Genomic DNA, 17,292 nt, shown 5'->3' with positions numbered 1-17,292 from the left:
TTGCCTGCTTTACGACTTTGATTTTGGATTGTGTTTTATATACTTGGGGCAAGTATGCTCATTTTTCATCCTCATCAAAACATGTAACTTGGGTATACAGTGTTCAGAAAACTCTGAACAGTGTGAAAAAACACATTGAGCTGCTGGTACAACAAAACACATAAGAGAACAGTAAAAAAAAGGAAGGCAACTCCTTCTTATCAAAGCCTTTCTATGTGTTCTTCCAAGCTGAACTTGTGAGGCCTTAAATGGTCCTCAAGTGCTGCTTCAGTTCAACCTGTGTGTGATGAAAAGGCGGAAAACGAGTGTGACAGGCTAATGGGGCCTCAAGGTTCATCTGGGAGTGCAGGTGTGTTTTCTGACAAGCAGACACTAAATAATGGAAGATTTCGATGTGTGTGCCAGAATTTATGAACGGTAAGGTTGTGATCACGTCTGCTCTGTGGCTGTGTTTGAGGCTGTGTTCAGTGAAGCAGAAGGTACAGTTTCTAATCAGTGCAAACAGTTAATATTTGAATAGCAATTAATCATCAGAGGGCACTAAAGCACCAGGTTCAGATTGGGCTAACTGTAATTTGGTTAGGCACAGATGGTTGGAAAAAGATGACAAAATGGTGTGGGCATTTTTCCGGTCCTTTGTCACTAATACCCAAACCCTGGTTGGAGTGAATAGTATTAGTAGAGTAACTGCACAAATCAAAAAATAAGTTAAAACCATAACATAAAAAATTCCACTTTCCACAGAAGAAGTATTGATAAATAAATAAGTAGCAAAATCTGCAGTGGAGCTCCATTTGTGTGGATTGCTGTTACCATTGTTTCGCCGGAATTTTATTTTCGTCAAATTCTTCTGGGTAGACAGACAGATAAATATTGTGTTGGGGAGCTTTCACACCTCACGTTTACGTTTGTTTTGACATGCATCAAGACTCTACTCTGTTCTTGCAGCCAGGTGGCACCCAGCTGAGTCACAGGCTTTTTGTTTAGCATGTGGGCTGTTTAAATAAGTAAGTAAGAAGTTCTGACTTTAGCTGTTTAGCATTGCAGCCTGTCATGTGGAGATCATAGATATGAATAATTTTAATGCTGTAGTCATTAATGGTTGCCAGTAATGTACATAAGAGAATATATATTGCCCTAAGTAACAGGGACACCGTATCATTAAACTGATATATAACTGCAATTTTATAACCAATATCATTTGTATGAATGTTTTGAATGAGGTTAGTATTCATTATTGTTATTATTTAAAGCTGCCATAATTTTTTTTAATCAGTTTAACAAATTTTATTCTTCATATAGTGTTCATTTAACTCTAACTTTAAGCATTAAATTACATTAAAGTGCTAATTTTGTCTTTTGAATAAAAAAAAACATTACTATTTTAGACATGTACAATGGTTTTTAGTTGATTTCTTAAAAATAATCCAAGCTTTTATTAAAAATATTGCACCAAGTGGTTAAAAATTAGTCAAATGAATGAACTGAAAACCAGCACTAATAGAGCTCTGTAGGGGCAGGGATACTCTCTGCCCCAAACGCTGTCTATGAATGTTTTCATCAGAGGAGGAGGAGTGGATGGACAGTTAATGACAGGGTTGCCAGATTGGGCTGGGATCACATAAAATATTCTGTGCCTGGGAGCCTGTTTTACAGCGAATAGTAAATCAAATTATATACATCTATAAATCAGGACTACATGCATCTCCATAGAAAGGCTGAAGAACTGAAGTTTCTCTTTTACAATATGCAGATGTAAGGGTTTGTTTAAAGTCAAAATGATTCGGAGAAGCACCGCCAACTAGCAAATAATTTATAGCTTATAGCAATGTATCTTAATGTATCTTTTAAGTTTTAATTATTAATATCGATTTCAAATCAAATTAAAAACTATAGCCTTTGTTTTCAAAGAAGAAAAAAATCCATATGATCTTTAATTAGAAATTTAAGCTAAGAATAAGATCAAGCACTCTGTCTAATGTAAATCCTTCCTTCAAGAAGCTTATGCTTTTGCGCTATTCTTTGAGCAATCTTGTGATTGAGAGCTACTTCTCAGGTGCGAGGTGTTAATATAATAGCATGCTCTATTTATAAAACACAAGGCGGAAAATCTGCAAATTAAGAATTGCATTGCACTGCCATTCCAAGGCCACTAGAGTTTTTACTTTGAATAATTTAGCATGCTTCTTGACTATGACTCCCATCTGCAGCTGGTGATGGTGAGGTGTTTTTTTTTTCTCTCTCGCTCTCTGATTTAATAGTGTCAACACTGGAGGCTTCATTTGGGATCACAGCCAGAGTGTTTATGATTAATGAGTCAAAGGTAATGTGCTGAGAGTCATGCTGCTTGAACCTACTAGTGAGCAACATACCTTAATTCGTAAACAAACGTGGAAGAAATGGAAAGAGAAAAGAAGAAAGAAGAGGCAAAATGAATTAAGGAAGGAGGGATAATTGCGGGGAGTGAGAAAGTGAGGCAGAGAAAGCAGAAGAAGAGGTATAGCAAGGAATAGCATATAATCATGATAAAACCTGAAAAATCCAGACATAAAAATGACACTTTTATACTGTTTTTGGTGTTTTCTGACCATGCAGATACAGTGAAGGGTTTCAGATATAAGTTATGGAATAAAACACTGGGGTCTGCTTTTCTAGGAATGGAATCATCACTATGATTCACTAAATATCGGGAAAAAATGCACTGATTTGTCTTGTGATAAAGAAAGCCAGAAAGCTCTCTGGTTGTTTCTTCACTACTACTTGTTTTTTAAATGAAGCCCTAAAAAACACACAGGTAGGAATCCAAATCTAAAACATGATGTGGTGTAAGTGACGTACATACACATCCCAGTAATAATTTAAAAGAAAACATGAATCATCAGACCCCTTCTTTCACTGCACCACTGACCAGTTCTGGTGTTCTGATGTATAATCTTCCAGTAATAAACAGGAGTCTGTATGCTCAATCTGACTAGTCTGTGCAATGCACTGTGTTCTGATACATTTCTTTTACAGCCAGGATTAACATTATTTTAGCAATTTGTCTTACAGAAATGTTCTGTTGAAACAGAACACGTGCACCAGTGCCACATGAACCAGTCCTTTCTTGGACCACTTTAAGTACTTTTTTTAAGGTACTTCACACTGCAAACCGAAAGTGGGCAACAATACCTGTCCTTTTTGGAGTTCCATTAATGTAGATTTTACAGAGGCCAAATGGGAGGTTAGAGGCTAAACATTAGAAAGGCATTTTATAGTTTCTTAGGTTTCTTAAATTTGCCTATTTTTTCTGCTGTGAACACATCAACTGAAATAACTGTTCCCTTGCTGACTTTGTAGTGTGTGTGTGTGCATATATATATATATATATATATATATATATATATATATATATATATATATATATATATATATATATATATACACAGTGTTGGGCAGTAACGTGTTACTAGTAAAGTAAATTGTTCTCTGGAAGAAGAGTGGACCAAAATCACAGAAGGGCAGTGTGAGAGTCTAGTGCTGTCCTGTGGCCACAGATGTGCTGAAGTCATTCAGAGCAGAGGCCTGTACACTTCCTACTAATTGCTGACTGTTTTAACCTTCAGAAAATTTAGTTGTAATCTTTTTCCATGCTACAGTCATTGTTGTTCTCTAATTTTGATCAGTGTGTTTTCTGCAAAATAATGTTTTTTTTTTTTAAATGCCTTAGTTAATTTGTGGAAAAGGTGTTCTGGTAGTATGGTATAGACAGGACAAAAACTCCTTCAACTGTTGAGCAGTGATGATATTATTTTGGAATTGTTCAATTGTTTATAAATTGTTCTCTAATATATATATATATATATATATATATATATATATATATATATATATATATATATATATATATATATGCCGATAAAAAGGAGAGAGACAAGTGCTAATATTCGAAAATATAAGAATGGAAGAGGATTGGTTGTAGAGAAGGACAAAGAGGGAATGAAAGAGAGAGAGAGATTTCAAATAAATGTAAATGAATCGCAGCAAGTGGCAGCCTAAATACGCCACCTGTGGTGCATATGGCTGTTTTACTTACACACAGGAAGCACAATGGAACTTTAAAGCTAAAACGGTTGCCTAAGCAACAAGACCATGCAGCCTGGTACAAGGATCATTCCAATGTCTTGAAGGAACTCACAGCAGGCATAGGAACAAAACACTGTGGCACTGTAGTACAATGTAGTCTGATACGGATAATAGTGAGTCAACAGTTAAAGCTCTGGGTGAGTGATCAGAAGCTTGGAGGTTCATTCCCAAGCACTGATGAACTGCCTTCTGTCAGACACATATGTAAGGCCCTAACACTCTGCTTCAGGGATGGTGCATTATGGCTGATCCTGTGCTCTGAACCTAAGCTGCAATATGCAAATAAAAGAATTCAACTGTATACATGAAAATAAAAAATATATAATAGTGTATAAATGTATGTATGTATGTATGTATGTATGTATGTATGTATGTATGTATGCATGTATGCATGTACAGTATGTATGTATTATATGCATACATGCAAATATACATATAAATATTTTAATCATTTACTTTTTCACTATTTAGCAGCAAAAGAAAGAAAGAAAAAGAGTGAGAAAGAGACACTAACAGGTAATGTGTTGCTGGGAAAGAAACTGCGATAACTGGAGAGAAGGTAGATACAAAGGGGGTTAGGGGTGGTAGTGGGGAGGAAACAGTGAAGGGAGAGAGGTTTATAGAGCGAGACAGGAAGAGAGCAGTGGAAAGAGGTACTGTAGATAAATGATGGAAGAGAAAGAGAGAGAGCTAAAAGACAGACAGAGAAAGCAAGTGCAAAAGAAAGGAAAGGAGGAAAGAATGACAAGAGAAATACAGACAGCAAGGGAGAAAATGTACTTGCCTCAAAAAGGAACGTGATTAGAAGAGTGAGGAAGAATGATGGAGAAAGAGAGAAGTGTAGGAAAAAATAGGTAGATGGAATAAATGTGTGATTCATTTATTTGGTTGTTTGTTTGGTATTACTGGTGTGAGTGTTACAATTATTATTATTATTATTATTATTATTATTATTATTATTATTATTATTATCATTATCATTATTATTTATACAAGTTATAGCAATTTGTGTGTTGGTTTAATGTCATTATTATTACTGTTACAATTAAACTTATGATATTATTAATATTATTATAATTATTATTATAATTATTAAGTTTATACTAATTATACTTACAACTCTATTTTTTTATTTTTTTATTTTTTATTAAAAAGTAATTACTAAATAAATATAGTGTTCTATAATCATATACTGTATGCTTGGTTGTTTATTTGTTTGCTTATGAAAAATAACAAGTTTAAAATGAATAAGAAAAAAAAAACAATTATTTGTTCAATTAAAAAATAAAATAAAGAAAGAAATTGACAGAGCGCCACTGAGTTGTGGCTAAATGTTTTGACTTTTAAATCCCAGCTCTCATTTGAATAAAAAATTCATATTTATACAAAGAAAGAAAGAAAGAAAGAAACCTTTGGAAAATTATGAGAGCATTTGTGTAAAATCTGCATTCATAACATTTCCAGCTTGTGGCTTTATCTTATAATGCCTCCCTCACAAGCTTGAACGTCAAGAGTTTTCAGGCCATTTCCGTGTGTAGCATAGCTCCCTGGAGCACCTGTCAACCTTCAGCATGGAAGCCATTTGCGTTTCTCTGCATGGTAAATGATCCATCTCAGGATTGACTAAGTCGTCCATGGGTCATTCCATTAGTGCACTAATGTAAGAACACACGTCATGACATGCGCTTGTGTGTAGCTCTGTTTGTGTGGGTTTGTATCTGTTCATGTGTGTGTGTGTGTGTGTGTGTGTGTGTGTGTGTGTGTGTGTGTGTGTGTGTGTATGCTAGTGTCAAGATTTAGTGTGGGGGGTTCCAATATGCTTCTGATCCATTATAAAGCCTACGAGCAGATTCTAAAAGACATCTTTAGGGATGAGAAGAAAGGATCAGGGATAGCCGAAGCAAAAGATCATTTTGCTTTGAAAAGAGAAAAAGAGGTATAAGATATAGTAGTGCAGCAGAAAAGAGAAAGAGACAGAGAGAGATAACACAGCAGCCATTTCTCCTCCAGCTAATGAGCTGCATGAAGGCAAAGGTAAGCATCTGTTTATACAGGGGCAAATCAGCAAGCGAGATATTTGTATTCCACTTAAAATCAACAGGAGCAGCCAGGCTTTTATTCTACTGAGAGGAAAATTGTTCGATCTAGTTATTTCTCACCCTGTTGTAGCACTCCGGGGACTTGAAAGAAAAAAAAAGAAAAAGAAAGAAAAACGCCTCTAACAGCAGTTCTGAAAGGGCACAGCAGCCGAGACTGGCAAGAAGTTCCTTTTAGAAAGCAAGCAGCATCTCAAATCCTTCACACTCACACTGAGTCACATTGGGAGAAGTAAACATTTTCAGTTGGGCTTCACCTCGGGTTTGCAAAACGCTTTAGGCAAAAAGGGTCTTGAAGTTCCGCTTGCCTAGAGCTAAACATATACTCTGCGTCCTTGCCATGTTTGTTTTCCTCTTTTTAAACCTAAAGTTTTACTTTATTTCAATTAGTATGACTTAAGTGTATCCCATGCTTTCAATCAACTTCATTCTGAGCATGGTTTAAAATTAACCAGGCACCTTTCAGAGATTGTCTGCCTGGAACACTATCTTGAAATTGTAAGGTGACATATCAATTTTCTTTTTACATATAAAAATGAAACAAGGCATAATAATCAAACATCAACCTTACTTATATCAGAGACTCATAACATACGTATTGTGTCACTTTCAGTCACAATACTCAGAAAAGTCAATATGGTGGATAGTACACTGATCTAAATCAAGTCAAGTTTATTTCTCTTTTCACAATGGACATTGTCTCAAAGCAGCTTTACAGAATTTATGTTTAATTTAAATTAAGGTGAACGATGTGTATTTATCCCTGATGAGCAAGCCATTGTGACGCAATGATCCAAACTATACTGCAGCCTTTAAATATAACCCATATATAAAAAATAATAAATGCTAACACACTGTATGTGTACATTCAATTCAATCATACTTTACAGGAAATACAAGCCATTTACATATTAACATGTAAGTTAAAACAGGAATTGCTAGCAAAAACAAACGAGCTAGCAAAATAAGTAGCTACCAAGCTACCTATATTACTGCTTAGATCACTGGAACTCAGCACAGAGTAACTGAAGTATATGTAAAATATTTTAAAGTTTTAATGTTAGTTCTAGCTTATCTTTAAAGTTTGCTAGATGTTTGGTTGTCAAAGTTTGCCTCATTTTACTGTCGTATGCAAAATGATATGTTTCATATACAGTGACTGTCAAAAGTCTGGAAACACCTTGTCTTTTATCATTTTTAAGATGGTAATACTGTAGATAAAAACACAGAATTGGACAGTGAATGAGTGGAAGAAAGTTCTGTGAATAGATTTGACAATTTTGGCTTTAATAGAAGAACTTATGTAAGACAGAGAACAGGAATCAAGATGTTAGCAGACTGCCTCATACCTACAGTCAAACATGGAGTTGGAAGCTAAATGGTTTGGTGGTTGTTTTGGAGCAGGGAAGGTTGGAGACTTATTCAAGGTGAAAGGTATACTGAACCACTATGGCAACCATTCCATATTTCAACACCAGGCAATCCTTCTGGACCTCAGCTAATTGGAACAAACTTCACTATACAAAAGACAATGACCCAAAGCATACGTCCAAGCTCTGTATGTGTTATGTACAGTCAGCTGGAGCATTATCTATCATTGAATGGCCTGCCCAGGCACATACATCCTATTAAACTTCCCTGAGATGAACTGGATCTCAAGGTCAGAAAAAAATCTCCAATTAGTGTAGAACATCTTTGGTGAGTTTTACAGTATTTCAGCTGAATGTTTGGAGAAACAAACTGTCTGGATGCCAAGAGTGTGTACAGCTGTTATTCATGCTAAGGGAGGATTTTTTAATTAAAATAAAGTGGAACATCTGTACATTTATATATTTTTTTTTCTTTTGTCAAAGTAAATCTTTATAACATTAAATTACCTAGTTTGTTGCATCTAAAAAAAGGAACATGAATAAGTCTATCAAAAACAATAATGTTTAGGGGTTTCTTTGACAGGCTTTTTATAGACACTGTATATATAATATATCTATGGCAAGCGAAATAGACTCTTTAGTAAAGTATTGCTAGCTTGTGTTGAAAATATATCACTGCTGCATTAAACTACATAATCGTCATTTCACTGTTGGTGGTTCTTTTTCATGATTTTGTCAACTCTGTGCTGTTATTGGATATAAGATAGACTTTGCATCATATTAAGGTCAAAATTCTTTTTCTACTTTGTAAATAATTGTATTCCAGCACTCCCATTTCTTTTTGAGCCTAATTTTTTTAACTGCTATGAACTTAGTAGGCGATTTCCTACTCTTTCTTTTTTTATATCTGTGCCTGAATTTTGCATGCCGCCTTTAGAGATTAGCATGACCCGATATCTTTCTTTGATATCTATAAAAAAAAAAAAAAAAACGATGGCATTAAAATAAGCAGATTTTATAATTCAGCAGCTGGTAAATTTTTTAAAGTCGGGACTGTTTCAAAGTCCTTTCAAATAAGTTCTCTCTGGCCGATCCTGCACATCCTGACCTACATACTGTATCTCAAAGCTGTTTTGAACCCTTTTTTAGATGATTCCTAAGCACCCTACACTGATATCTGATCATCTTCTTGCAACAGTCGTTTGATACATTGTGATAAAAACTAAACCCATATCCTTTAAGTAAGGCCGGGGATTTCTCTCAACAGTCCCATGGATTTCAGCCACTATAAGAGACGCATTATTGATCTGTTCCTGTCTTTTTGATTCCACATGAGCTGAGTAATCAAGTGGGTGTTCCATGGATGGGCACACGAAAGCTGCAGGGAGGGTGGGGTTTTTTTTTCCACAATCATCACACATTCAGTTTCTTCTCTGGGCATTACATATATCACATGCTAACTATACTAAATAAATAATGGGTTGAAAATTTACATGGAATATATATGAATTATATAAAAAAGTAATAAATAACTAAATAAATAATTAAGCCTGAAGTCGAAAAGGCTGGCGTTGGGCTAGCAACCCGACCCCGTAACAAAACTGCTATAAAAACAGCAAGCCAACAGGTCTAAAACTATTTGAAAAATGTAAATTAGTTATGTATAAAATTTGCTCAATAACAAATTGTGTTAAAGAAAAACAAAAATTCAACAAGGTGAATATGTAAAATCAAAAAGTGGTGAATGTGTGAATATTGCATGTAATTAATTAAATAGTTACATAAATTCATATTTATTTACCTAATAAATTAATATTAACTATTAACATCAGTATAACAATTAGCTAAAATAATGAATTGTCAAAAAAAATTTGGAAAAAAAATAAATATGTATAAAAGATTTATAATAAATATATCACTTTTAAATAATCAATCAATAAACAAATTGCATGTGAAAATATGTAAAGCAAAAATAAAAATCCTACTGCATTAAATCATATGGAAAAACAGATTTCCTGAAACATTTCCTAAAGAAAATTAATTAAGACAAAATTTTGTAAATCCTGTACAGTAAATCATAACACACCTTCTGTCAAAACACATCACTTTTTACCTGAATATAATATCACCTGCACTTTTTTATGTATTAAAGCTAGATTTTAAATGCCCCACTTCATAAATGTAGCTGATTGGAAAAAAAAAATCTCTTTCCTTCTTGGCTTAAACTCCTCAAATTGCCAGCCAGTGTCTTATTGAGAAACTGATCATGTAACACACCCCCCTTTTGGCAGACGTAATGAAACTCGTCTGGAGGCTACAATCAGTGTGCTGTCTCATGCTCTCTCAGTGGCAGGATGAGACCGAGGAGCACCTGGGGTCTGTAGCCACTACAAATGTTACCCTGCCAAATTTGCCACCAGTGAGTGATATATTCCAGCCAGAGCTTGGACGAGCAGCTCCACCTGCTGACGTTTTCATCCTGCCTGAGATGCCAAATAGGCTTTCACTTGTCAACGCTGGCAGATGGATGACGGTGTAATATTCGCTGCTTTTTGCATCGGCGCGCCAGCTGAACCATTAAGAGGCAGGATCACACCATATTAGCATAGAGGCTTATGGGGATTTGTAGAGTTTCACCTTGAGCAGCTTCACTAAGCAATGACTCCACAGCCCGCTCCAGGACTCTCGAGACATGGGCTGAGATTAAAAACCGCACTGTTCCCTCTACTGTGTAGACGAGAGCCAGAAAAAATGTACAACACTCATCAGCGGTAATTGTTGATTGCCATTCCATTAAGATCATATTATTGTCCTCATTATTTACATTTTTACTTAATAAGCTCATTTGGGCTGGGAGGCTGCAATCGAGAAAGGTCGGGCTTAATGAGATTTCTAGTCTTATCTCATTCTGGCCTCTGTACTATTAGAGGGAATAATAAGCAAACGAGGGAACTATTGGTGTCGGGGACAGTGAAGTAATAAGTTGAGGGATGGAAATGGCGCTACAGAGACACTCGATGGCTCTACAAGCTGTTTCTAGCCTACCTGAAATTGTAAATAACATCTATTTTGTCGATGTGCTTTTTTCCTAAGCTGTAATGCTTGCTAACTGTCTGGTTATACTCAAATTCACAACAAAGCAGCAAGAGGAATCAGCACGCCCAGATTGTGTAGAAACAGCCAGTCAGGAAATCATAATTCAAATCCTGGTAACATTAAATCCATCCATGTTTGAGGGTGCTCTCTTGGTGAGAGGGATGCTGTTACTTATTTAGATCCTGTCAATCAGAGATACACTAGCCAGTTTAAATAGAAAAGATAGCTGGCTTCACATGTCTTAGAGGGAGTACGTTCTCCCTGATTGCTAACCTTAAAGTGATGGGGAATAAATGTCTAGTGTCTGCATTCTATGTTTTTACCCCACATAATCCTGAGCATGGTTTTAAAGAATTAGCTACGGCAATGGTTATAGATTGCCTAGCTAGAGCTTGGTCGTGAAGTTATAAGTTGGTATACTACATTCCTTTTTATTTGAAAAAAAAAAAGCAGAAGAAATAAAGTCACCGATAGCTGTGCATTTTTCAAGAAATATCTGCTTTGAATCATCAAATCTTATTTCAGATAGTCGTATCATATAGTACATGTCAATATCTGTTGCATGACTCTATAAAGTGAATATGGTGGACTGTACACTGAGCTAAATCAATGAACCAATCTATAAACCAGTCTTAAAAAAATAAAGTGACTTATAAAGAGATGTTATATATGGAATACAGCTAAAACACACAAAATAAACTTTCTTTCGGCTTCTCCCATTAGGGGGCGCCACAGCGGACCATCCGTATGTTTGATTTGGCACATGTTTTTACACTGGATGCCCTTTCTAGCGCAACCCTCCCCATTTATCTGGCCTTGGGACCGGCACTGAGAGTGGCTGGGGTCGGTTTCCTGACCGGGGATCGAACCCGAACCGCAGCGGTGAGAGCGCCGCATCCTAACCACTAGACCACCAGGGGACCTTAGATAAGACACACCAAATAAATTCATAAAAGTTACAATGTTTCTCTCGCAATCATACAAGTTAAATAATTGTTGATTAATTGCTGTCACACATTACATGTAATTACAATTTGGTTATACACTAAACAAAATTCAAACCATTAACATATTTACATTTAGATTAGCAACATGAATGGCTAGCAAAACATACTAGCAACCTAGCTACTTAATATGAGTTCTTGACTTTCTCTAAACACAGCGTGATAGAGGAATGGGCAAAATAGTTATCAATTATTATTTACCAATATTAATACTCTATTGGCAAAAGTTTGTGTAACCCTGACCATAACATTGGTATATGCTTTTTGAACATCTCTTAACACATTTAGTGTCAATTTGCTTCTTAATAACCTCCATAATTCTGCAAAGATATTCCACAAGATTTTAAATTGTGATTGTATGGATTTGTGTTCATTCAGCGACAAGAGTGTTAGTAAATCTAGGTACTGATGTAGGGTGAGGAGGCCTGGGGTCTTCAATAGAGTTCATAGGTCAAAGATCGCAGGGCATTAAAGATCTTCCACTCCAACTGGATTTGTGCACAGGGGCATTGTCATGCTGGACAAGGTTTGGAACTCCTCATTTAAATAAAGAGAAAATGTTATGCTACCACATCCGAAGACACACTATACAATTGTTTGTCTCTGACTTTATGGTAACAGTTTGTTAAAGAACAAATATGGCTGGAAATGGCAGCTGTCTGAATATTTTTGTAGTGTATGTTATCAGGCTAGATTATGCTAATATTTTAATCATGCTGGCATAATTGCTAGCCTTTGTTCTCATTTCCTCTAACATGTATTTTAAATATAATTATTGCATGATTCATACAACAAGGATAGAGAAATTAGCCTTGATCCATGAAGTAACTACAGTAGCTTTTAGTGAAATATACCAGAACTGTGTTTATTTACTGAAACATAATCAACATTGAGATTGTTTCACTAATGATAACTCATTGTTATGGCAAAATCATAAAAATGAACTATTAGGACAGATAATATAGATTGAGAAATTAGGGGAAATTGGAGGATAATAATATAAATCCATCTAAATGGAGCACTCTTTTCTACCTAGCTGAGAATGAGATATTTCCACATTCCTACTGTATATGAGCTCAGATTCAAATATTTAACTCTGCAGGAATTGCTTGTTACAATGAGTGTCGGAAATGGCCTACTGGGCTAAACTTCTTTTTTCGTTTTATTCATCTGCCAGCATACCCGGAAATTTCGAGACCATCATGCTGAGCAAGAAGTTGTTTCCTAGCCAATTATTTTTGTGATTTTGAAACCCCATCCTGAAGTGGTTAAGGTCTGCCTCATCAGTGCAACATTTTGTCCATACCACTATGTGTTGGTCTGTAATAAATTCATAAATTCATTTTCTGGGTAAAGAAATCTGCTAAATAAATAGAGCACACGATCTGTAGATAAGAAAGGGTAGCGTCCATTCAACTGCCATAAATTATACACATTAATTGGGCTACAGTAAATGGTCAGTTACACACAAATCACACAAATGTTCATGGTGGTTAAATATGAAACTGACCATTAACTGTAGCCCAATTCATGCGTATAACTTCTAGCCGTTGAACTGATAAAACATTAACTGTTTTTTTGTTTGTTTTTGGTTTTTTTTCCAGTTTTTAACAGATTTCTGTTCTTGGTTAAATGGATCAATTAAATGTATTTTATTTGTATAGCAATTTAAACACTGGACATTTTCTTAAAATAGCTTTACATACATAAAGAAGATATAAAGTTGTATAAATAAATGTATACCCATAGTGTCTATACATTTGTTCCTCATAATTGTACGTTTATCTTATGAGCAAGCCAGTGGCGATAGTGGCAAGGAAAAACTTCCTGAGATAGCATGAAGAAACCAGACTCAAAAGGAAGACTTATCCTCATCTAGGTGGCGCTGAAAGTTCATTTATTACAGTTTAATCATTGTTGCGGTATGCTGTTCAGTGATAGGTGTCTAAATACAAAAATGTTTGGGAATGTGCATGGTGTGGATTTTTTCCATTAGTATAATGAATCTCCTCACTCGAGGTTTGAAATGCGCATACTGACATGGTTTTCTGTTTACCATGGTTGTAAAGAGTGGATTTTTATGCTACCAAAATAAACTCCTATACTGTTGCTGTTCTTCGTATCTGTTCAGATATAAGCATTTGGAAATTGGAAAGATTTCCAAATGCTTAAAAATCTAGCACCCCAAAAAGACAAAACAGGCATTCACCTTCCACTAACCATAAGGCATCCCCCTCCCTTTCTATCTCCTGCTACATCTGTTTGTTTTTTCAATCCCCAGCTCTGATACAAGGCAGAGTTCTGCTCTCGTCTTTGAAGAAGCTCAGCTGGGTCAAACTAACGATGGAATAGACGGCATGAAAGGCGTAAAGCTCTGGAAATACCCCCAGGATCCTTTAGATTGGGAGCACAAAGATGGTTTTGCTCTGCTCTCCTCACTCACCTTAGGACTTAGACATGGTAAACCCAGAGCGAGAGAGAACGCATAGAGATATTCTTCATGGTGTGAGCATAATGAAATGAAAATGGTCAGATCCTGTTTGTAGTCATGTGGGCATCTACTTAAGTGCAAGGAAGAGGGGTTCCTGCAAAAATTCTAGTAGTCAGACAGCGAGTACAAGATACTGGATGTCACAGAGACTAAACATAGTTGCCAACTTTTCTAATAATCAGTCAAATTGATTGTTTGCCAGGATCCTGGAAGATAAAGTCTCAGACTTTGGAATCATTTTACTGTAACCTTTTCAAATTTACCATCATTTTAGATAATTAAGTCTTAAAACCAGTTATCAGACTGATATCACATTGCCTCACTGATGAAGCAGTGCAATGTAATCTTACCCAAAATGTCTTGCGATTGCTTCCAGTCTTCGAAACACTTAGCTTTTTTTTTGTGGTGAAATTGAGTGAAAAAGGACAAGTCCCTTTCAGCTCAACACTAAACTTCAGAGTGCGGTAAATGGAGTCTTTTCTGGCAATGTCAAGCTGTGTTTTTTTATGGTCTAGTATCTGCTCCTACCATGCTCTTTAGGTCCATTTGCTGGTTGTGGAAAGCATTAGTTCAGACGGAGCAAGGACAGGAACTGAGATTGAGCTGCCTACAGAGTAGTATTTTCATTAGGAACGAGGCGCCTTCAGAAGCCATTGATGGGTCAGGGAGCAGTTTCTTAATGCCTTATGTCTGGGTCTCAGAAGTGAGATACCCTCAGCAGAGTGCGCTCAGCACCTTTTCCGATTGCTAGACAGAGTTTGAAAGACAAGTTGTCACACTTCACTCGGAGATGGTTTGAATAATGCATGATCCTGCAGTTTTGCTCTACAGTAGCCATTTGTCAAAGTTATAGCATTTCAACTCACAATGACTTTACATCACAATCAGGCAGCTAAACAAATATAAGGGTTTTTTTTCTTCCCGGAAAGATTCCAAGTAGTAATCGGAAATCAGTGTTACATTTTAAGTCTTTATAAGATATATTGTATCATTTATACCAGCAAAAGTGTGGAAGTATAGTGAGTGGTGGGAAAAGGTCATGATTTATTAGATTTTATTATTATAGATATTATTATGACTAATGTCATGTTTAGAGTACACACTCGGTAAATACACTTCCAGTTAGTTACTCAAATACACCTACAATATAATTGTAGATATTACTGGTTTAAACAAAAATGACTACAGATATGAAAATTAGTTGACTGTTTTCTATTCATTAAAAAATCAAAAGTAAATTGTTTTTAAATCTCGTTTTCAGAAGCAACAAAATCAAGAAAAAAAAACACTCATTCCAGAACAACCGAACATGGTACTGTTCAATTCATTTTTTATTTGTAAAAACACTTTTAACATTGTACATTGTCTCAAAGCAGCTATACGGAGATAAAGTGTTAAGAAAAGAATGTATAAGTTCCTTATAATTGTGAGTTTGTCCATGGCAAGGAAAAACTCGCTGAGAAGAAGAAACCTTGAGAGAAACCAGACTCAAAAGAGGAAACCATTCTTATCTTCATCATTGTTAGGGTGTGCAGTGATAGACAATGAAATGCCTGAGCATTTTAGTAGACTGTTGATATTAATTACAGTTCATCCTCAAAGTTCCTGTTTTGCCAAAAAAATTCACAGATTGTTCAGCTGTTGATGTGGAACCATCCCCAGCTGCATAGAGTGGTTTCCAATTGAAGAGAACTCCATCCAGAGGTACGGTAGGGAGTTTGGATGAATCAGGTGGATCCAAAAAGAGGAAATAAACAGGAAACAGGAAGTACATTAAAATATTCATATTTATTACCATGAACTAATCACTAATATTTAAGTATTAGGAGGTTATTGGTGTCACCATTAGCCATGGGTTTGTAAATACTTTGTTGCTGGTGAACATTAAGTGATGCTGCAGTGTTTAAAATAAACCCAGCACCACACACAGAATCATATCACTTATTTTTGCACAACCTTCTGTACTGTATTTTTGCACAATCTTTTTGCACAAAACCTTCATACTGTCTATGGGCAATCCTTCTTGCACAACCCACTGTGCTGGTCAGTGCTACTGTGTCACTGTTTTTTCTTGTCTCATGTTGTCTGCTCCCCCCAGTGTGAGTTTACAGTTTACTTCAGTGTTCCTTGTTTATCTTTTGTTAATTTATGTTTTTTGCTGTAGCACCTTGGTCCTAGGGAAACGTTGTTTCATTTCACTGTGTACTGCACTGTATATGGTTGAAATGACATTAAAGATGACTTGACTTGACTTCTATGACTTGACTTGACTTGACTTGACTTGTAATCTATATTTAAAAAATACTACATGTTTAAAAGAAATGTGTGGATACTAGGCTACTGTCTCAGGTCTTTCCTTTTATTTCATGATTTATAAACTAATCTAGCATTTTATGTGATTGTAATGTTGTTGTTTTTTTCCAGCTGCTATATTAAGAGGGGGTTCTGTTTCACAAACCCTGACAAGGCCACGGGCTGTTTGTGTTGAGAAATAATGGATACACAGTAAACTATTTGTTAAAGTTAGCGTGTCCTGTCAGTTTCATTTATCAGCAAGGAAAGAAATAGCACCTGTCAGACTTTCAGCAGTGTGAATAGTGTTTTTTTTCTTCATCTTTTTTTTCGACCGCCACACATGGTACAACTGCTTCCAGAGCAATTCTGCTGAGTGATATTTATCAACCCAAGTCAGAATACGTTTTACAGGATGAAAAGCAGATTATTTCTGAAACGCCAATCCACGTCCACTACGGCTGTTCTCTTTTACGTGACGTTCTGAACTGCATGACAAATGAAAGTGTGTCTCTGTAGCTAAGAGAACCGTACAAACCACCAGTCAGGCCTGTGTTGAAATGTCACTGGAGTCCTTTCTCAATTGCCATTATAACAGAAAAAGAGTAATCTTCTGGAAGTGATAGGCAATTAAAGTCATCCTCTTCTTTTTTTCTTTTTGAGAGATGCTATCGTATCTTTCTAAGTGCTGAAACCCTTTACTATTCTAAAGAATAGAGGCTGGAATAAAGTTGAACCCTTTTCCCTGCATGTGAGTGTGTGAGTGAGAGTGTGTGTGTGTGTGTGTGAAAGTAGTTCCGGGCATCAAGGAAAGGAGA

This window comes from Silurus meridionalis, chromosome 19 (assembly GCF_014805685.1).
Source record: "Silurus meridionalis isolate SWU-2019-XX chromosome 19, ASM1480568v1, whole genome shotgun sequence".
Lineage (NCBI taxonomy): Eukaryota > Metazoa > Chordata > Actinopteri > Siluriformes > Siluridae > Silurus > Silurus meridionalis.
The sequence above is the reverse complement of the archived record's forward strand: the minus strand, read 5'-3'. Positions refer to the sequence as shown.